Source organism: Globicephala melas, chromosome 5, assembly GCF_963455315.2.
Source record: "Globicephala melas chromosome 5, mGloMel1.2, whole genome shotgun sequence".
In the NCBI taxonomy this organism is placed as follows: Eukaryota; Metazoa; Chordata; class Mammalia; order Artiodactyla; family Delphinidae; genus Globicephala; species Globicephala melas.
The window spans coordinates 106,001,308-106,017,062 of NC_083318.1; the positions used below are offsets into that span (position 1 = coordinate 106,001,308).

Below are 15,755 nucleotides of genomic sequence, written 5' to 3' on the forward strand. Positions count from 1 at the left end.
TAATTATGCCCTCCATTGTGAAAAAAAGCAATAAGTGCAACTATTTTACATTTTATCGAGGGTGATCTATGAAAGCTTTACATATGTTATTTCATTAAATCACCTTATCTCATAATGATTCCCATTTACACACAGGGATGTTGAACGTCAGAAAGGAGGTAACTTTGCCAGGACTGCACAGCCACTTGGTGCTGGATATAAACTACTGTAAGTCCGAGTCCAACACTGGTACCCCTGCTCCTCTCTCTAGGCTGGGTCTCTTCTTCCTGATTAAAGCCTCACAAATAGTTGAAATTGTGATTTTCTCTTCCCCAATTGGTCTATAACCTCTTCCCTTCACAGTTCCCACTACTTCCCATTTCTTTGCACACACTGTGGTTCCTTTAATCTTATTGTCTCCTCCATATCTGACAAACCGTCCATGTCTGCTGAAACGGATTCCCACTGTAAAGGATTTTGAACTAAGTACACTTGACATATTGAATGAAGTCAAATAGTGAACACATTCATAGGTCAAGCCTCCAATCTATAAGAGTTTAGTCTTTAGGATCCTCTTTACTTGGGAGATTTCTGAAAGGTCCCACATTACCATTGTTTATCTTCCATCTCCAGCTTTCTCCCTGATGACAAAATCACCAGACAACACAGAGCAGGAGACTGGGTCCTCTCCCTTGTCATCTTCCAGACTCTTCAGTGTCTCATACTCTAGGTAAAGCTATGGCCAAAAATAAACCATTTTTTAAAATAAGAATATAACATTAGAAATCAGTCTTTTGAAATCCCTCTTCTTCCTTTATTTTACTACTTAATACAGCAGTATCAGCATCATTTTTGCTTCCTCTGGCAACTGAAGAACCACTTTTACACCCCCTGAGTGGAGTGTAGACTGACTGCAGCATTACGAGTGTCTTCCCCAGGACATCGTGTGCTAGTTTGTCATCGCCTGCCTGAAAGGTACAAGGCATCCTTCCTGCCTTTCTCAGATTCTTCAATGTGTCAAGTGTACAAAATCGAAAGAATAACTTCATGTTAAGTTAATATAGGAGAGATGAAAAACATGCTATGACAAAAATTCCTGTTGAATAAATTCTAACACCCATCTAAATACTTGTTCTCATACAATTAATCTCCCTATCTTAAAATTAAAATAAAGTTTTGTTCATTAAAATCCCACACAGAACATTGTAATGGTTTAAATACTGCAGCGTCTCATTTTATCCCATAAACCTTTACATTTGAATAGTTCTTTACAGATTATAAAGCACCTTTAGATCCATGTTATGTACTCTGAGAGCTAGAAGGGAATCTTAAAATTACTAAAACAATCCCATAATTTCCTCTGATTCTCACAGCAATTCTATGAAGTATTTATCCAAGCGTTACTCCCTCTTTATGGTTGAGACTGAGCCCAGAGACTTTTACATACTTTTCTAGATCTCAGAGTTAAAAAGTGGGACCTGACCTCCAAATCACAGCTCAGTGCTTCTTCTAAAATATCATGCTGTCACTCCACTAACTGACGCCTACTAAGGAATTTGTTATTTAGCTAAACGAATTTTCTAGAAAGCTAGAGTTTTATCCCATTAAGTGGTTAGGTATTCATCATCATTGTAAATAGTCATTATTATTTTCCTTAAACATTACACTTGTATATACCTGCAGAAAATAACTCTGTGCTCTCCTTTAAAGGAAGGCTTTGTTCTATCTTGTTCCAAAATCCAAGAACAGATGATTATAGGAATACAGCAACAAAATGTGACAGAAAATGTTGAAACTGAAAATTAAACTTTTTTTTTAGATTTAGAAAGATTTGGATTAAAGACTCTTCTTTGGGTGAAGGAGGTCAAAAGTTACAAATTTCCACTTATAAAATAAATAAGTCCTGGGGATGTAATGTACAGCATAGTGACTATGGTTAATAATCCTGGGACTTCCCTGGTGGTGCAGTGGTTTGGAATCCGCCTGCCAATGCAGGGGACATGGGTTCAAGCCCTGGTCCGGGAAGATCCCATGTGCCACGGAGCAACTAAGCCTGTGTGCCACGGCTGCTGGGCCTGTGCTCTGGAGCCCGCGAGCCACAATGAGAAACCCGCACACCGCAATGAAGAGTAGCCCTCGTTTGCCACAACTAGAGAAAGCCTGCAAGCAGCAACAAAGACCCAACACAGCCAAAAATAAATAAATAAATGAATAAATAAATTTATTAAAAAAATAATAATCCTGTATACCAAAAAAGCATGCAGATGGCCAACAGGCACATGAAAAATTGTTCAACATTGCTAATTTTTAGAGAAATGCAAATCAAAACCACAATGAGGTATCTCCTCACTCCGATCAGAATGGTCATCATCAAAAAGTCTACAAATAATAAATATTGGAGAGGATGTGGAGGAAAAGGTACCCTCCTACACTGTTAATGGAAATGTAAATTGGTACAGCCACTATAGAGAACAGTATGGAGGTTCCACAAGATTCATCCTTCTTGGTTTCCTTTATCCTGCCCGACCCTCTGTAAATATTTCCTTCATAAAAAATGTCTTCAAAAATCCTAGCTAAGCGTGCTATCTGTTTCCTGTCAGGACTTGGATTGATTACACTGATCAATAAATACTGAGTATTTTTTTTTTAACATTGCTGTATGATCCAGCAATCCCACTCCTGGGCATATATCTGGAGAAAACTCTAACTTGAAAAGACAGATGCACTCCAATGTTCATAGCCGCAGTACTTACAATAGCCAAGACATGGAAGCAACTTAAATGCTCATAGAAAGATGAATGGATAAATAAGATGTGAGATATTTGTGTGTATATATATATATATATATATATATATATATAGTGGACTATTACTCAACTATCAAAAAGAATGATATAGTGTCATGTGCAGCACCATGAATGGACCTAGAGACTGTCATATTAAGTGAAGTAAGTCAGATGGAAAGACAAATGTCACCTGATAATACTTATACGTGGAATCTTAAAAAATGATACAAATGACACAGACCAACATGCTGTACTCCTAGGGACCCCTTCAGAGGGTGATAGAATGAAAAGAGATTGATGACCAGGAGCCACTGAGAAGCGAAGGCTCTCCCTCCTCTATTATGCTGATTAAGGAGCATAAAATTAGTGACCAAGACTAAGGAAATAAAATCACTTGGTTCTGCCCACAGCTACTCCTGGATCCCTCATTCCTAACAACTCCTCAGCACAGGGTGTTTCATACTCCAAAGTTGTACTCAAGTATAGTATTTGTTTAATAAATGTCAGTTCATTAGACTTTGGTTAATCATAAAGATAGATATTAAAATAGCTTTCTAAACCTAGATAAAATCTATCTCTAACAGAGATTGGTATTGTGGGTGAAAGACATGATAACAACCTAAAAGAAGTATCTTTAAATTGAGGCACATAACTGTTCCACCCACCTTTCCTCCTTACTGCCAGCTGGAAAAATGATGTGATGCATGGAGCTCAAGCAGCCTCATTGGACCATGAGATGAGGGTCATGCTCAAGGAAGTGAAAAAAAAGCTACAAAGAGGCTAGGTCCCTGCCAACTTTATGGAACTCTCATGTTTACTCTTTACTCTCCAAATTCCATACTTATGTGGAAGAAATGGACCTCATGTGTTTAAATCATTATTGAGTTGGGTGTTCTGCGTTTTGAGCTAAATCTAATCCAGAAAGTTATACAACACATGCTTCTTTTCACTTTCCAGATTCCAAAATGTTCTTTCTATAATCTTCTCTCCTGCTCTCCTTGTCCTTATATATTTACCAAAACAAAATAAAAGTGCTGCTTTTTGATATTTTAATGAGCTTTCAGTAGAAAATGCCTATAAATATATGTGTCCAGTCTACCATCTTTAATAAAAAAACAAACAAACAAACAAAAAACTGTCTTGATTACTGACCAATGATACAAATTAAAAAACAGAAATAGACTCACAGACATAGAAAACAGACTTAAGGTTACCAAAGCAGTTAGTGGTGGGGTGGGTGGGGAGACAAATTAGGATTTGGGATAGCATATACACACTACTATATATGGAATAAACAACAAGGACCTACTATATAGCACAGGGAATGATATTCAATATCTTGTAGCAACATATAATCGAAAATAATCTGAAAAAGAATATATATATATATATATATGACTGAATCACTGTGCTGTACATCTGAAACTAACACAACATTGTAAATCAAATATACTTCAATTAAAAAAACAAAATTAAATAAACCATAATGTTATAAAAGACCACAGATCCCTACAATATAAAAAAATAATAATCTTGTGTAGCATATTTGAAGGCTGCTAATAGAGTACACCTTAATATTTCTCATCTCAAGAAAAAAATTTTAACTGTGGTGACAGATACTGACTAGACTTATTATGGCAATCATTTCGAAATATATACAGATATTATATCATTGTGTTGTATACCTGAAATTAATATAATGTTTTATGTCAATTATACCTCAATAAAATTTTTAAGATAATAAACACTAAAAATAAGAAGACTGTTCTGTGGAATTACGACATAAAATCAAATCATAAAATCTGTATTTGTCATGTTTGTCAGTAAGTGCCACCCTCAGGAAAACACAGTCTGGTTAAGAGCAGGGGCTATGTGCCACATGAAGCAGCTGACTGAGTTGGAAGAGCTTTTCCTTCAGGGGCCTATAGACCCATGTCAGTGACCTACCATCTGTATGTGTCTCACTTCTCTGTGTCTCACTTTCCTCCTCTGTAAATTTGTGATAATACCTACTTCACACAATGTCTGACATACTTTCCATTGGCCTCAACTCTTTCTCTGTACTTCTGTGTCCCATTTCTCTGCTGACCTGTAAAGACCACATCAGCTTGGCTCCCAAGCCTGTATTCTGGACAAGGGGAAGCACTGTCAGGAGATGGGAAGGAAGGAGGAGTGAGAATTCAGGGGAAGTCTCCCTCCTGCCCCCTGACTTTGCAGGGAACTTCCCTGACTACAGCTCAGGCTGAACAACCCTCCTCTGGCTCTGGGTCACCCAGGAATACTGTGCCTTCTGTGCCCCTTTATGTCAGGGGCTGATGACTTTCTATGGTGCTAGTCCCAGGATGAACCCACAAGATTCATCCTTCTTGGTTCCCTTTATCCTGCCCGCCCATCTGTAAATAGTTCCTTCATAAAAAATGCCTTCAAAAATCCTAGCTAAGCGTGTCATCTGTTTCCTGTCAGGACTTGGGTCGATTACACTGATCAATAAATACTATTTTTTTAAAACATCTTTAGTGGAGTATAATTGCTTTACATTGCTGTATAACAAAGTGATTCAGATATATATATATATATATATATATATATACACACACACACACATATATCCCCATATCCCCTCCCTCTTGGGTCTCCCTCCCACCCTCCCTATCCCACAGCTCTAGGTGGACACAAAGCACTGAGCTGATCTCCCTGTGCTACGTGGCTGCTTCCCACTAGCTATCTGTTTTATATTTGGTAGTGTACATATGTCCATGCCACTCGCTCACTTTGTCCCAGCTTACCCTTCCCCTTCCCCGTGTCCTCAAGTCCATTCTCTACATCTGTTTCTTTATTCCTCTCCTGCCCCTATGTTTTTCAGAACCTTTTTTTTTTTTTAGATTCCATATATGTGTGTTAGCATACAGTGTTTGTTTTTCTCTTTCTGACTTACTTCACTCTGTATGACAAACGCTAGGTGCATCCACTTCACTACAAAAAACTAAGTTTCATTCCTTTTCATGGCTGAGTAATATTCTATTGTATCATGACTCTTTTTAAATTATGGTTTTCTCAGGGTATATGCTCAGCAGTGGGATTGCTGGGTCATACAGTAGTTCTATTTTTAGATTTTTAAGGAACCTCCATACTGTTCCCTATAGTGGCTGTATCAACTAACATTCCCACCAACAGTACAAGAAGGTTCCCTTTTCTCCACACCCTCTCCCACATTTATAGTTTGTAGATTTTTTGATCATGGTCATTCTGACCAGTGTGAGGTGATACCTCATTGTAGTTTTGATTTGCATTTCTCTAATGATTAATGATGTTGAGCAACCTTTCATGTGTTTGTTGGCAATCTGTATATCTTCTTTGGAGAAATCTCTATTTAGATCTGTGGCCCATTTTTGGATTGGGTTGTTTGTTTTTTTGATATTGAGCTGCATGAGCTGCTTGTATATTTTGGAGATTAATCCTTTGTCAGGTGCTTCATTTGCAAATATATTCTCCCATTCTGACGGTTGTCTTTTTGTATTGTTTATGGTTTCCTTTGCAGTGCAAAAGCTTTTAAGCTTCATTAGGTCCCATTTGTTTATTTTTGTTTTTATTTCCATTTCTCTAGGAGGTGTGTCAAAAAGGATCTTGCTGTGATTATGTCATAGAGTGTTCTACGTTTTCCTTTAAGAGTTTGATAGTGTCTGGCCTTACATTTAGGTCTTTAATCCATTTTGGGTTTATTTTTGTTTATGGTGTTAAGGAGTGTTCTAACTTCATTCTTTTACTTGTAAATGCACAGTTTTCCTAGCACCACTTATTGAAGAGGCTGTCTTTTCTCCATTGTATATTCTTGCCTCCTTTATGAAAAATAAGGTGACCATATGTGTGTGGGTTTATCTCTGGGCTTTCTATGCTATTCCATTGATCTATATTTCTGTTTTTGTGCCAGTACCATACTGTCTTGATTACTGTTGCTTTATAGTAGAGTCTGAAGTCTGGGAGCTTGATTCCTCTGACTACATTTTTCTTTCTCAACATTGCTTTTGCTATTCAGGGTCTTTTGTGTTTCCATACAAATTGTGAAATTTTTTGTTCTACTTCTGTGAAAAATGCCAGTGGAAGTTTGAGAGGGATTGCATTGAATCTGTAGATGGCTTTGGGTAGTACAGTCATTTTCACAATGTTGATTCTTCCAATCCAAGAACATGGTATATCTCTCCTTCTGTTTGTATCATCTTTAATTTCTTTCATAAGTATCTTATAGTTTGCTGCATACAGGTCCTTTGTCTCCTTAGGTAGGTTTATTCCTAGGTATTTTATTCTTTTTGTTGCAATGGTAAATGGGAGTGTTTCCTTAATTTCTCTGTCAGATTTTTCATCATTAGTGTATAGGAATTCAAGAGATTTCTGTGCATTAACTTTGTATCCTGAAACTTTACCAAATTCATTGATTAGCTCTAGTTTCTCATACAGTCCTTAGGATTCCCTATGTATAGTATCATGTCATCTGCAAACAGTGACACCTTTACTTCTTCTTCTCTGATTTGGATTCCTTTTATTTCTTTTTCTTCTCTGAATTAGCTGTGGCTAAAACCTCCAAGGCTATGTTGAATAATAGTGGTGAGAGTAGACAACCTTGTCTTGTTCCTGATCTTAGTGGAAAGGCTTTCAATTTTTCACAATTAAGCATGAGGTTGGCTGTGAGTTTGTCATATATGGCCTTTATTATGTTGAGGTAAGTTCCCTCTAAGCCTACTTTCTGGAGTGTTTTTATCATAAATAGGTGTTGAATTTTGTCAAAAGATTTCTCTGCATCTATTGAGATGATCATATGGTTTTTATCCTTCAGTTTGTTAATATGGTGTATCACATTGATTGATTTGCATGTATTGAAGAATCCTTGCATTCCTGGGGAAAACCCCACTTGATCATGGTGTATGATCCTTTTAATGTGCTGTTGGATTCTGTTTGCTAGTATTTTGCTGAGGACTTTTGCATCTATGTTCATCAGTGATATTGGCCTGTAGTTTTCTTTCTTTGTGACATCTTTGTCTGGTTTTGGTATCAGGGTGATGGTGGCCTCATAGAATGAGTTTGGGAATGTTCCTCCCTCTGCTATATTTTGGAGTAGTTTGAGAAGGATAGGTGTTAGCTCTTCTCTAAATGTTTGAAAGAATTCGCCTGTGAAGCCATTTGGTCCTGGGCTTTCATTTGTTGGAAGATTTTTAATCACAGTCTCAGGTTCAGTGCTTGTGATTGGTATGTTTATATTTTCTGTTTCTTCCTGGTTCAGTTGTAGAAGGTTGTGCTTTTCTAAGAATTTGTCCATTTCTTCCAGATTGTCCATTTTATTGGCATGTTGTTGCTTGTAGTAATTTCTCATGATCCTTTGTAATTCTGCGGTGTCAGTTGTTGCTTCTCCTTTTTCATTTTCAATTCTATTGATTTGAATCTTCTCTCTTTTTTTCTTGATGAGTCTGGCTAATGGTTTATCAATTTTGTTTATCTTCTCAAAGAACTAACTTTTAGTTTTATTGATCTTTGCTATTGTTCCCTTCATTTCTTTTTCATTTATTTCTGATCTGATCTTTATGATTTCTTTCCTTCTGCTAACTGTGGGGTATTTTTTGTTTTTCTTTATCTAATTGCTTTAGGTGTAAGCTTAGATTGTTTATTTGAGGTGTTTCTTGTTTCATGACGTAGGATTGTATTGCTATAAATTTCCCTCTTAAAACTGCTTTTGCTGCATCCCATAAGTTTTAGTTCATCATGTTTTCATTGTCATTTGTTTCTAGGTATTTTTTGATTTCCTCTTTGATTTCTTCCATGCTCCCTTGGTTATTATGTAGTGTATTGTTTAACCTCCATGTGTTTATATTTTTTACAGATTTTTTCCTGTAATTGATACCTAGTCTCATAGTGCTGTGGTCAGAAAAGATACTTGATATGATTTTATTTTTCTTAAATTTACCAAGGCTTGATTTGTGACCCGAGATATGATCTATCCTGGAGAATGTTCCATGAGCACTTGAGAAAAATATGTATTCTGTTGTTTTTGGATGGAATGTCCTATAAATATCAATTAAGTCCATCTTGTTTAATGTATCATTTAAAGCTTGTGTTTCCTTATTTATATTCATTTTGGATGATCTGTCCATTGGTTAAAGTGAGGTGTTAAAGTCCCCTATGATTATGTTACTGTCGATTTCCCCTTTTATGCCTGTTAGCATTTGCCTTATGTATTGAGGTGCTCCTATGTTGGGTGCATAAATATTTACAATTGTTATATCTTCTTCTTGGACTGATCCCTTGATCATTTTATGTAGTGTCCTTCTTTGCCTCTTGTAAGAGTCTTTATTTTTAAGTCTATTTTGTCTGATATGAGAATTGCTACTCTAGCTTTCTTTTGATTTCCAGTTGCATGGACTCTCTTTTTCTATTCCCTCACTTTCAGTTGTATGTGTCCCTGGGTCTGAAGTGAGTCTCTTATATGCAGTATATATATGGGTCTTGTTTTTGTATCCATTCAGCCAGTCTATGTCTTTTGGTTGGAGCATTTAACCCATTTACATTTAAGGTAATTATCAATATGTATGTTCCTATTACCATTTTCTTAATTGTTTTGGGTTTTTTTATTGTAGGTCTTTTCCTTCTCTTGTGTTTCCTGCCCAGAGAAGTTCCTTTACATTTGTTGTAAAGCTGGTTTGGTGGTGCTGAATTCTCTTAGCTTTTGCTTGTCTGTAAAGGTTTTAATTTCTCCCTTGAATCTGAATGAGATCCTTGCTGGGTAGAGTAACTTTAGTTGTAGGTATTTCCCTTTCATCACTTTAAATATGTCCTGCCACTCCCTTCTGGCTTGCAGAGTTTCTGCTGAAAGATCAGCTGTTAACCTTATTGGGATTCCCTTGTGTGTTATTTGTTGTTTTTCCCTTGCTGATTTTAATTTTTTTCTTTGAATTTAATTTTTGTTAGTTTGATTAATATGTGTCTTGGTGTGTTTCTCCTTGGATTTATCCTGTATGGGATTCTCTGCACTTCCTGGACTTGATTGACTATTTCCTTTCCCATATTAGAGAAATTTTCAACTATAATCTCTTCAAATATTTTTTCAGTCCCTTTCTTTTTCTCTTCTTATTCTGGGCCCCCTATAATTCGAATGTTGGTGTGTTTAATATTGTCCCAGAGGTCTCTGAGACTGTCCTCAATTCTTTTCATTCTTTTTTCTTTATTCTGCTCTGTGATAATTATTTCCACTATTTTATCTTCCATTTATCCATTCTTCTGCTTCAGTTATTCTTCTATTGATTCCTTCTAGAGAATTTTTAATTTCATTTTTCTGTTGTTCTTTATTGTTTGCTCTTTAGTTCTTCTAGGTCCTTGTTAAATGTTTATTGTATTTTCTCCATTCCATTTCCATGATTTTGCATATCTTTAATAACAGTACTCTGAGTTCTTTTTCAGGTAGACTGCCTTTTTCCTCTTCATTTGTTTGGTCTGGTGAGTTTTTAGTTTGCTCCTTCATCTGTTGTATATTCGAAGATAATTGCTGTTTACTATAAAGAATACTCAGTGTGGATGAACAGTGAAAACATAGCCCACAGTGACTGGAGCAAGCCCCTCTGCTGGGGACCCCATCCCTACCCCATGGACCAGAGACTGGCAACCTCTACCCGTCCCTGGATCCCTGAGCCTTTTGCATAATGCTGAAGTGGGGTGACCTGCAAGCAGTGAAGTCCCTTGACTCAAAGTAAAGACTTGGATGAGCACTGGGGATATGGCAGTGGTGAAGTGGTTGGGCAGGCCCCTACAGGCTAGGTGGGGGAGAAGCCAAAGTGGAGGAAGCCAGGAGCTAGGGAGTTGGTGTCTATTTTTGTTTTCTGAAAAGGGGCACACAGGGACCTGCAGGCAGTCAGCTGAGGTGGGTCATGTGCTGACATCTTTCTCATCACCTGGCTTGGAGGCTTCCAGCAAAGGGTCCCTGGGACTCGTCTCCTCCTCCTCCTTGACCTCGTTGGACTTGGAGTTGGGGACCCAGAGGCTGGAGTTGATGCAATGATGCATGTTGTACTTCATGTTGGTGGGATCCATCTTGCTGACAGCATCTTGTAGAATCTGCACATCATTCACCTCAAAGCATTTCTGGAGTTCCTCAGGGAGGGACTCGTATACCTCGATGGGGTCCAGGCTGCTCGGCCAACCTTCTGCTTTCACTCCTCCTCCTCGTACTCCTTCATGACCTTCTTGATGCGCAGCTTGGCCCGGCCCCGCATGCAGTCTTTGAAGGCCTCCAGCTCATCATTGAAGCCCTCCATGTACTGACGGTCGGCAGTCTTGATCTTGGTGAAGAACTGCCAGAAGCAGGCACGAGGGTCCACCTTCAGGCTCTTGGCCAGCTCCAGGATGAACTGCATGACAATGGTCTGGTGGGCCACCTGCTCCATCAGTGCACATTTCTCCTCCGCCTTTAGGTCAAAGCACCAAATAACCAGGTAGTTGGCGGTCTCCCTGCACACCAGGTGGATGTTGTCCAACAGGTACTTCTGGCTGTCATCCCAGCAGTGGAGCATGCTGAAGTGCTTGATCTGTTTCTCATACTTTTCCATGAAGGTTTTGTGTTTCTGCTCCCTCACCTCCTCCAACTCCACCTCCGCCTGCTCAGGCTTGGTATTGACCATGCTCTTGCTGAAGCCGTCCTTGCTGAGCGTGTCCACGTTCCAGGGCATGCTCTTCTCCTTCCTGCACATCTCCTCTAGCTTCTGCTCCCAGCTCTGCTCCTCCTTGCGCAACTGCTGTGCCTTAGCCTGCAACCGTTACAGCTGCCCTCGCCCTTGGCCACCTCCAGCCCCTTCAGCTTCCACTGGCACTCGGACACCTGTCTTCTCATTTTGCTTAACTTACTGTGTTTGGGGTCTCCTTTTTGCTGGTTGCAGGTTCGTAGTTCCCATTGTTTTTGGTGTCTGCCCCCCAGTGGGTAAGGTTGGTTCAATGGGTTGTGTAGGCTTCCTGGTGGAGGGGACTGGTGCCTGTGTTCTGGTGGATGAGGCTGGATCTTGTCTTTCTGGTGGGCAGGACCATGTCCGGTGGTGTATTTTGGGATGTCTGTGACCTTATGATTTTAGGCAGCCACTCTGCTAATGGACGAGAATGTGTTCCTATCTTGCTAGTTGTTTGGCATGGGGTACCCAGCATGGGAGCTTGCTGGTCATTGAGTGGAGCTGGGTCTTAGCATTGAGACGGAGATCTCTGGGAAACCTCTCGCCAATTGAAATTACATAGGGTCAGGTTGGCTCTGGTGGCTTAATGTCCTGAATTTGGCTCTCCCACCTCAGAAGTTCAGGCCTGACACCCGGCCGGAGCACCAAGACCCTGTCAGCGACATGGCCACGGACATAGGAAGTTTCTTGCCTTTTGGGAAGTCTGAGGTCTTCTACCAGTGTTAAGTCCGTGTTCTGTAGGAGTTGTTCCACATGTAGATGTATCTTTGATGTATTTTTGGGGAGAACGGTGATCTCCATGTCTCACTCCTCTGTCATCTTTTTTTTTTTTTTTTTTTGTGGTACGCGGGCCTCTCACTGTTGTGGCCTCTCCCATTGCGGAGCGCAGACGCGCAGGGTCAGCGGCCATGGCTCACGGGCCCAGCCGCTCCGCAGCATGTGGGATCCTCCCAGACCGGGGCACGAACCTGTGTCCCCTGCATCAGCAGGCGGACTCTCAACCACTGTGCCACCAGGGAAGCCCTCCTCTGTCTCTTGAAGGTCCTCCCCTGTCACCCTCAAACTCCATGGTCAGTGAGAAAAGCAATGAGCAATGAAGGGCTCAGTGTGGGTACTGCCAATACTGAGTATTATTATCATAAGTCCTAAACTTTTCATACCTTTTGTAGACATTATACATTTGGAAAACATGGTCATAAATGAAGAGCAGAGAATTCATGGAAGGTTCCTACAGAAAACAGGCACTGAGGATGTGAGGGCGATCTGACCATAACAGCTGTCTCTCCTTTAATGGCCAGGGGTGATTTGGCTGATCTGAATATATATATACATATATATTAGATAGCATGTAAGTTTTTTTGTTTCTTTTACCAGAGAAAGCAGTTTTAAAATGAAACCAAGAAACTGGTAAAAAAGATAATCAAAGGTGGCTCCTCTTTTATGTGCTTACTCTTCACAGCCTGCTTGTCCGTCCATCTGCAACCCCCGGCATGAGAATGCAAACAGACATTCCATTGAAGGGATTTCAAGGAAGGGAAGAAGTAACACACAGAATGTTATTGAGTATGTTTGTAGGGTGGGTGGGAGAGTTTCTGCTGTTAAAGAATTCTGCCTCTGGGGCTTCCCTGGTGACGCAGTGGTTGAGAGTCTTCTGCCGATGCAGGGGACACGGGTTCGTGCCCCGGTCCGGGAAGATCTCACATGCCGCGGAGCGACTGGGCCTATGAGCCATGGCCACTGAGCCTGCGCGTCCGGAGCCTGTGCTCCGCAACGGGAGAGGCCACAACAGTGAGAGGCCCACGTACCACAAAAAAAAAAAAAAAAAGAAAAAAGAATTCTGCCCTTGGCCCTAGGCACTCTGCCTGTTTAGGTGCAGGTGGGAGCTTGCACTCTCACTCTCATAGTTTCTGCCTCGCAAGGCTTCCTTTCCTCATTCCCTGACCTCCTTTCTCCTTGTTGCTCTCTCTTGTCAGCCACGAGGATTATAGGCATGGTCACCCAGTACCACCGGGAGCCATCAGTCTTTCAGTCAGGCAAAAGATTTTCCCGGAGTCAGATGATACAAAACTTACATAAAATCACATGTATCTACTTTGCTTTTCTATATGGAAAGCTTTTCCATTCATTAAAAATAAATTGTGGGAATGTAAATTGATACAATCACTATGGAGAACAGTATGGAGGTTCCTTAAAAAACTAAAAATAGAACTACCCAACAATCCCACTACGGGGCATATACCCTGAGAAAACCATAATTCAAAAAGAGTCATGTACCACAATGTTCATTGCAGCACTATTTACAACAGCCAGGACATGGAAGCAACCTAAGTGTCCATCGACAGATGAATGGATAAAGAAGATGTGGCACATATATACAATGGAATATTACTCAGCCATAAAAAACAAACAAAATTATTTGTAGTGAGGTGGATGGACCTAGAGTCTGTCATACAAAGTGAAGTAAGTCAGAAAGAGAAAAACAAATACCGCATGCTAACACATATATATGGAATATTAAAAAAATGGTATTGGTGAACCTAGTGGCAGGGCAGGAATAAAGACGTAGACATAGAGAGTGGACTTGAGAACATGGGGAAGGGGGAAGGGTAAGCTGGGACGAAGTGAGAGAGTGCCATTGACATACATACACTACCAAATGTAAAATGGCTAGTGGAAAGCAGCCGCATAGCACAGGGAGATCAGCTTGGTGCTCTGTGACCACCTAGAGGGGTGGGATAGGGAGGGTGGGAGGGAGGGAGATGCAAGAGGGAAGAGATATGGCGACATATGTATATGTATAACTGATTCACTTTGTTATAAAGCAGAAACTAACACACTATTATTGTAAAGCAATTATACTCCAATAAAGGTGTTATACTCCAATAAAGGTGTTTAAAAAAAAAAAAAGAAAATATATGGATCATTCCCTCAGGACCTCAACTGGTAAACACTGTCTGCACATTTACATCACATTCTCATTTTACAGTAGATAATAAAATTAGCTGTTTCCAGCCCTGCTCTGATCCTCTGTGAGAAATAGAAACTGTCAGAAATGAAACAGTAACACATAAGCAACCCTGGTATCTTTCAGTCCCTTATAGGAAATTCTGAGGTATGGAAAGAAAACAACTGAAAAATCAATGGTCCAGTTCATATTTTAAATAACAAAGAAGGCTGAAGTAGACTCTTCCATGTCATCACCCTATCGTATATAAACTACCCAGGCGTGTCCGCACACAAATCTCTGGCTAAATCTGCAAGGGGCAGTACCGTCTCCTCAAAGGCTCCCACCCCTCGTTCCAGAAAGCCTAGATTTATACCAGAGGGAAAAATTTAATTAAAGGATTAAAATAAAAGCCATTAATGCCTGCTGAATTAAATGTGGACACCAGGTGCTATTGAAAGAAGAGCCCTTCTCTGTTATCTTTGCAGGATGCATTGTTAAGAGACATCTGGAGATGCTTGCAAATAAAGCATTGACCTCTTTGGGATGCAGCAGCATTCAGGTTAGTGACACGGATGAAGTGACCAAAAGATGTGAGGTCTGTGGTGTATTTCAATAGGAAGAAGGGAAAATATATCAGAAAACAAACCCATAAAGAGGCACTTAACACAGTCCCCAAGATATATGATCTGTTAACAGAAGAACAGACCTTTAAAAACTGTCCTAGAGAAGGTTTGGAGTATTCTCAGCTGTGTTTTGGCAAATTATGTGTACAAAATTACATAGGAAGTCATTAAAAAAAAAATCATTCTTGGGTCCCACCCTCAGATACTGTGATGTAATTGGAATGGGGTATAGCCTGGACATTAGGATTTTTAAAAAGTTTCCCAAATGATTCTAATGTGCACTAAGGTTCAAGCACCAGTGGAAATCATTATATTAGACCATACAGGGTTTTGTTTCTATTCAACCAATATAGCATTTACCAACCCATTCTATAATTATATTTTCATTAAAAGCAAAAATTACAATCACGTATCAATTAAATATAGTGGAATGGGAACATGCAGTGTAGAAGACCTGGGCCCGCAGCTCTGCCAGTGTATTTACACAGGCTTAAAGCTCCCAGATTTGTCTGGATCTGGGCTTCATCAGCTATAATATGAAAAGAAGATTCACGACCAACAGATTTGTTCTCCTAGCACTGTGAAGTATTGTCTCATTTAAACTACACTCAGTTTTGTGACTGTTTACTGTTTATTACAGATGAGAAGACAAACTCAGAATATTCCAGCTCACATAACTACTAAGAGTGAAATTGAGGGCTTGAAACCTGGCCTTCCTGCCCCCAGG

The 15,755-nt window shown here is 39.8% G+C and overlaps 1 pseudogene; it reads right to left on the minus strand.

Moving 5' to 3' along the window:
- Positions 1–10,667: 10,667 nt before the first annotated feature.
- LOC115864513 (hsp90 co-chaperone Cdc37 pseudogene) lies at positions 10,668–12,290 on the minus strand (annotated as a pseudogene).
- Between the last annotated feature and the right edge of the window lie 3,465 nt (positions 12,291–15,755).